At 41.0% G+C, this 6,951-nt stretch overlaps 1 pseudogene; it reads right to left on the bottom strand.

Moving 5' to 3' along the window:
* Positions 1-815: 815 nt before the first annotated feature.
* On the bottom strand, positions 816-2,166 carry LOC136309320 (transcription factor AP-2 gamma pseudogene; annotated as a pseudogene).
* Positions 2,167-6,951: the final 4,785 nt, after the last annotated feature.

Raw genomic sequence — 6,951 nt, forward strand, 5'->3', positions numbered from 1 at the left:
ATTATACAATTGTGACACATTTATATTTTTCTCCTTGACAAGAGGAAATTGAACCAGTTTCAATTTATCTGAACAAAGCCTTGATTAATGCAATGTTATTATAAAAAAAACAAAATAATGTAATCATACTTTTTTTCATTTCTTATACATTTTTCACGGAGAACTTTTCAGAAATTATTCTTGAAACTTATAACCTAATGCAAATTACCAAATAAAATTTTGAAATCAGATGGTATATATTGCAAAAAAATAAAAATAATTATTTGATAAAGGCCAATTTTCATGCATAGAAAGGATTAAAAGAAGATGGCGTTATTTACTGATTTGGGAGAGGTGTTTCTTTTCAATATCAAGAAAAATAATTAAAAATAAATCTTAGTGTCATTGGAAGAAATAGTCTTTAAAGTATAGGTATAAGCAAGACAAATTTTATAAAAATATTTTGAAGAAAATATTTACATTTTTAAATATAAAGTACCATCTCTAGTCTTCCTTTTCTAGATTTCACAGTTCTAAATATTTAAAATAGACAACAGTGCGATGACTGTCGGTGAGATAGGGTGTGCAGGGAGGAAGCTATAAGGTGGATAAATGGTGATAGACACACAGTACAGTGTAGGATATGTTGTAGACTTTGTACACCTGAAACCTGTAGAGTTTTGTTAACCAGTGTTACCCCAATACATTTTTAAAAAACTTTAAAAAATTGTAGCACCACTTTTAGAGCCAGGAAGAATGGGGATCAAAACAATGTCATAGGCTTGATGAGAAAAGAACCAGTACTTCTTTCTCACCTTCCAATAACTTGTCCAAAGTTAAGGAGATAGTGTCAGAGAAATACTAAGGACTCCAAGAGGGCAGGTCCAGATCTGGAAATCAACATTGGGCCTTTTTAATAGGAACACAGGTAACAAGCTCAACTGGTTCCTCAGGAAAGAAGAGTTCCCCCGTCTGTGTGGGTAAGAGTGCTTTTTGGAGGTATTTTTCCTTACAGACTCTGAGGCACTTCGCTCCTGCCCATTGTATTTGCAGGGCTTCTCCATTTTCTCCAGGATCTGGCTGGAATCGGCTGGACTCTGATCTCCAGGATTCACGCAGGATTTGTCTGTGGTGACCAATCTGCCCAGCAGACACAGTGGTGCAGAAGGCCTGGCTGCCAAACCCGTCCGCTATCAGCTTGAGACAAGCAGGTAGGTCCAAATGCTTGTCTGCAAGACCCAGGAGAGCCAGTTGTTCCCGCTCGGTGTTCGAACTTGTTTGAGAAGGTCCCTGAATGCTTTACACACCCACTGTGCGGCCAGTAGCACGTTCTTCCGGGTGCTCATCTCATTTTCTCCTCCGAGATGAGGTCTGATTAATATTCAGTCACTGGTTTACTAGAAAACTCTGCTCCACAGAGATATGCAAAGTCCTGAGCCAAATGAATGTACTCCACTTCTACTAAGGACTTCAGGAGGGTTACAGGTTCAGCCTTCCGTCCCCTGCTTGGAAGACTGAGCCCAATCTTGTCCAATTTCTCTTGCAAGGACCGGCCTCCCTTTTTAGGATTGGCTCTTCCAAATATACCTCCCAGTAATGATGCATTTAAGCACTGAAGTGGGGACCATTGCCTCTGCACTTCAGCAACTATTACTCTGTATTCTGATGTGGAGCTCAGGAAGGACAACCTTCCAGGGACAGAGCAGAAGACCTTACTGGGGTTCATTGGAGCCCCCACCAGCTCCTTCTTGGTCATTGAAATGGCATCTTTGCGAGTAACGGTCTGATCATGCAGAAGCAAGTGCTGCTCCTTGATGACCTCACCACAACCATCCGTTGTCCTATGTCATGAAGACCCAGGTTCTCCCCAGGCCCAGGTCATCCAGGGTGAGGGCATAGGACAGCAGCCGATCCTAGAGGCGATCGCCATCCCTACTAGCACTGGTAGCGCCACTGGGCAGCCGGGAGCGATGGGGTAGCAGTCAGTCAGCCCAGGTGTGCGTGCTGCGAGGGCAGGCCAGCCCCTTCCTGGTGCTGGCAACTGGGCCAGCCTTCAGCTGGCTGCAGGGGTACCTGCCTGTGCACAGGTGGAGGGCGGTGGCTAGGCCTCTCCCAGAAGCGTTTATGTAATGATTCAATGTAAAATATTTTCTCCCAGCTTATTTCCTTTTTAGATAAAATTTCCATAATAATGTCTTTTGAAATACTGAAACTCTTAAATTTGAAGTAGTTAAATTCATTATATTATATTTCCCTTTATGGGGCTTGCATTTTTTCATGTCACATCTGAGAATACTTTGCCTAACCTAAGTGAAAAAAGAGCCCATTACATCTTTTCTTCTAGAAGTTGAACATTTGTATAGAATTACACTGATTAGAAGTTATTTTCTACTAAAAAAATGGCTATAATAGTTATAATTAAACTATAATAATTAAAATAGATAGTTATTGGGCCATCTTTAAAACCCTTTTTTTATAAATAAATTTTTATTAATTTTAATGGGGTCACATCAATTAATCACAGTACATATATTCAAAGAAAACATGTCCAGGTTATCTTGTTATTCAATTATGTTGCATACCCATCACCCAAAGTCAGATTGTCCTCAGTCACCTTCTATCTAGTTTTCTTTGTGCCCCTCCCCCTCCCCCTTCCCCTCTCTTTCCCCTCCCATAACCACCACACTCTTGTCCATGTCTCTTGGTTTCGTTTTTATGTCCCACCAATGTATAGAATCATGCAGTTCTTGTTTTTTTCTGATTCAATATTTCGCTCCATATGATGTGATCAAGATCCCACCATTTTGTTGTAAATGATCCGATGTCATCATTTCTTATGGCTGAGTAGTATACCATAGTGTATATGTGCCACATCTTCTTTATCCAGTCTTCTATATTATTTTTTTACAGTGATTAAAGCCTTTAAGCAAACTCTTGTCTAATACAACAAGAACCCATAAAAGAGTAGTGTCCTTAACATGTTCACCAAGTCCAAGTTGGCACCAGCACCATTCCAAATCCCTGCGAATGCAACCCAACCCCAGTTCAGTCCATTAGGAGCTATCACAAAGAGCAGGAATCCAGAAAAAGTCCACATCCAGGAAAAGTCCGCATGACACTGGAATTGTTGTCACAATTCTATATTTTGCACCTCACATCCAAGTCCCAATGACCACTGCTTCTAGCTAGTAATGATTCAGGTAGACTGAAATAGCCATGTGTGGAGATGGAGCCTCTGTTCTCTGCCTGGAGAGATGAGACCAGGGTGCTTTTCCCTGGAGCTCTGCAACTGTGGCATGGTAAAGAGAACCTTGGGATACACTAAGCTGGGTGGCAAAGGGAAATTCATAATAGAAGTTGGCAAAAGGGGGAGAGAGAGCTCTAAATTAGGAGTAGGTCCCAGCCTGAAATATGAGTGGGGCTTTGAGGTAGGAGGAATAAAGGAAACACTATATATTTAACAAAGCAGCAGAAAATAGGACTATCAACACCCACAACAGAGATCTTTGAGGGAAGAATAAAAAACCTGACTATTCAGGCAAGACATAGTTAAGTGGCCCTTGTGCAAAAGAGATCAGTTTACCTGCTTCTTGGAATAAATACCCTAGGCTCATCCACAGTGTCATAGATGGGGCCGACGGCCCAGCCCTGGGCACCTTCAGCCTTCAGTGGCAAACCCCAGCATTCTGGGCAAGGTTAGGTCATAGGTGGCTGGGGCAGGGAGAGACTGAACCCTCCCTTAGAGAAGTGAGGGGGAAGCCTACCTTCCAGTGTCCCTTTTTCCTCACTGCAAAGGCATGTAAGCCTGGCAGGCTTTAGCTCAATGACCTTCCTTTTCACTATTGAAGCAGGACCCAGATGGATTTCTATGAGACCCCTTTAGGGCATTGGAGCCTTTAAGACAGTGGTTCTCAACCTGTGGGTTGGGACCCCGGAGTGGGTCGAACGACCAAAACACAGGGATCGCCTAAAGCCATCAGAAAATACATATTTATTATACAATACATTTTTAAATAAAATATGTATTTCCGATTTAGAACTGCTGCTTTAAGGGCATATCCTAAAAGCTGGTAGTTGACCTGATCTCTATTGGGTTTTTTCTGCCTCTTGGTACCTTAAAAGCCATGTTCAGTAGATCTCACTGAGGGGTTTGAGGATCCCCATCCGCCTATATAAACCTTTCCTGTATATCTGTAACTATTTGGAAAAAGACAAAACAGTGTTATTAGCTGGATCAAATAAAAGAAGGTAGAAGTTTGCGAGAGAAGAAGATTTGACATCTCCTGTTCATCAGCATTCAAAAGAAATTTAATTTTTTTTAAGTAAAAAGCATGATATGGTAGACCCATAGGAGTTCAAGGCTATGACTCCCCCCTTTTCAATTTTTTTAAATTGACCTTAAAATATTTGCTGGGTATGCTTTAATAATACCTTGACTTTAAAGATCATAAGAACTACCCATAATTTGAAAGGTTTGACAAAATACAGTAAATGCTTTTGCTACATATGCAGGAGCATTGTCAGTTTTAACCAGTTTAGGAAATCCAATAATAGAAAAATACATACAGACAATGAGCTATAACCTGCTTAGCAGCCTCTCCTGTTCTGACAGAGGTTACTATAAATCCAGAATAAGTATCTACTGTAACGTGGACATAGGACTGTTTGCCACATGAAGGTATATGAGTAACCTCCGTTTGCCAAAGTTGTCCTGGTTGGAGTCCTTGGGGGTTAACTCCAAATGAAGGGACAGATTGTAGTATAGGACTCCTTGGACAGGATTTTCCAATCTGCCATGCTGCTTCCCGATAAAGTTGAAGCTGTTTACACAGGGCTGCAGCGTTCTGGTGATGAATAGTATGAGACTGAATTGTTCAATCTGTTATGGTTGCTCCAAATAATTTTCTTTTGGGTAGCTTGATCAACAGGGCATTCCCTGTGCTAAAGCTCCAGGGAGCATGAAGTGAGCTCGAGTATGTCCTATAAAACATGAAGCTCTATGTTGACATACAAGTCTTTGAAGAAGGAGGAACTGCTGAAATAGTTCATCCGCAGTTGTCCCTAAGACAGCAGTCTTTATAGTGGAAACAACCATAAGTAAATATTTGCTGTCTGTATATAGATTAAAGGAGGAATATGGCAAATGCTGAAAAGCCATGATAATGTCATATAATTCTAGTTTTTGAGCTGATTTTAAGTTGACTGTTTCAGTATAAAGTTGTCCATTGATTTGCAAAAGCGATTTGCCATTTAGTGGAAGTTTCCCAGAGCCATTGTTGTTGATCCTTTGAAAAAAGCAACAACAATAATTTTGAGGCTCAAAACCTATAAGCTGTAAGGGTTGCCTATGCCCCTTGATAATCAAGGAGGCGACAAGATCAAAATATGGAAGTGTATTCCATGGGCTATTAGATGGTTCAATGTGCCCAAGCTGTAGCTGCTCTTATACCAATCGAGCAGCTGCCCTAAGTTTCTCCTGAGAAAGGGGCCATTGGTCTACCCATATAGGATTATCTGATTTCCAAGTAATTGGGTCTGCACAATGCATTATTGGGGTAGCAGGAACTACCCAGGCCCCTATGCTAAATTTTGATATCCTAATCCACACCTTCTGGTATTGGGTGCCATTTCCACGGGGGTGAGAATTCCTCTCTGTTCTTTCCCTAGTCCCTTAATAGGCAAAAATCCCTGATCAAGCATCTGAGTACTGACTAAACCATTGGGACAGACAAGCAATGCTCCTGTATTTTTCAAAACATCTCTACCCTACAAATTAACAGGGAGTGCATGAGGCTTAAAAAATCCAGAATGACCTTCTTAATCATCCCAATGTAAAAAACTAGAACTTTGTTGAGGGGATTTACTCTGCCCTATACCTTGTAATTCTGTGGCTGCTGCATGAGTGGGCCAGGAAGGAGGCCAATGTAGCTTAGCAATAACAGATACATCAGCTCCAGTATCTAAAAGTCCTTTAAATTTATGTCCTTGTTTTGTTAGTTCCACATCAGGGCGTTCCTGACCTATTTTTTTTTAAATCCAATTGGCAAAATCAGAGGAGCCAAATCGCCAATTTTCTTGGGGCCCCTTTTGCAGGATGTGGCCTGAGAAGCAGAATTAGCATCCTTATACTATTCTTCTAACTACTTGAATTAGCCCTAAGACAAATTCTTTTTTTTATTAATTTTAATAGGGTGATATTGATAAATCAGGGTACACATGTTCAGATAAAACATCTCTAGGTTATTTTGACATTTGCTTATGCTGCATTCCCATCACCCAAAGTCCAATTGTGTTCTGTCACCTTCTAACTGGTTTTCTTTGTGCCCCTCCCCTCCCCAACCCCTTCCCTCTCCTCCCCCCCACCCCGTAACCCCCACACTCTTGTCCATGCCTCTGAGTCTCATTTTTATGTCCCACCTATGCATGGAATCATATAGTTCTTAGTTTTTCCGATTTACTTATTTCGCTCAGTATAATGTTATCAAGGTTCATCCATGCTGTTGTAAATGATCCGATGTCATCATTTCTTATGGCAGAGTAGTATTCCATAGCATATATGTACCAATGCTTTTTAATCCACTCATTCTCTGACAGACACTTGGGCTGTTTCCAGATCTTCGCTATTGTGAACAATGCTGCCATAAACAAGGGTGCATTTCTTCTTCTCAAACAGTGCTATGGTGTTCTTGGGGTATATTCCTAACAGTGGGATAAGAGGGTCAAAAGGCAGTTAGATTTTTAATTTTTTGAGAAATCTCCATAATGTTTTCCACAGTGGCTGCACCAATCTGCATTCCCACCAGCAGTGCAGGAGGGTTTCCTTTTTTCCACATCTTCGCCAGCACTTATTCTGTGTTGTTTTGTTGATGAGCGCCATTCTGACTGGTGTGAGGTGATATCTCATTGTGGTTTTAATTTGCATTTCTCTAATGATTAGTGTTGTTGAGCATTTTTGCATAGGCCTATTGGCCA

The sequence above is a fragment of the Saccopteryx bilineata genome, chromosome 6 (genome assembly GCF_036850765.1).
Source record: "Saccopteryx bilineata isolate mSacBil1 chromosome 6, mSacBil1_pri_phased_curated, whole genome shotgun sequence".
NCBI lineage: Eukaryota > Metazoa > Chordata > Mammalia > Chiroptera > Emballonuridae > Saccopteryx > Saccopteryx bilineata.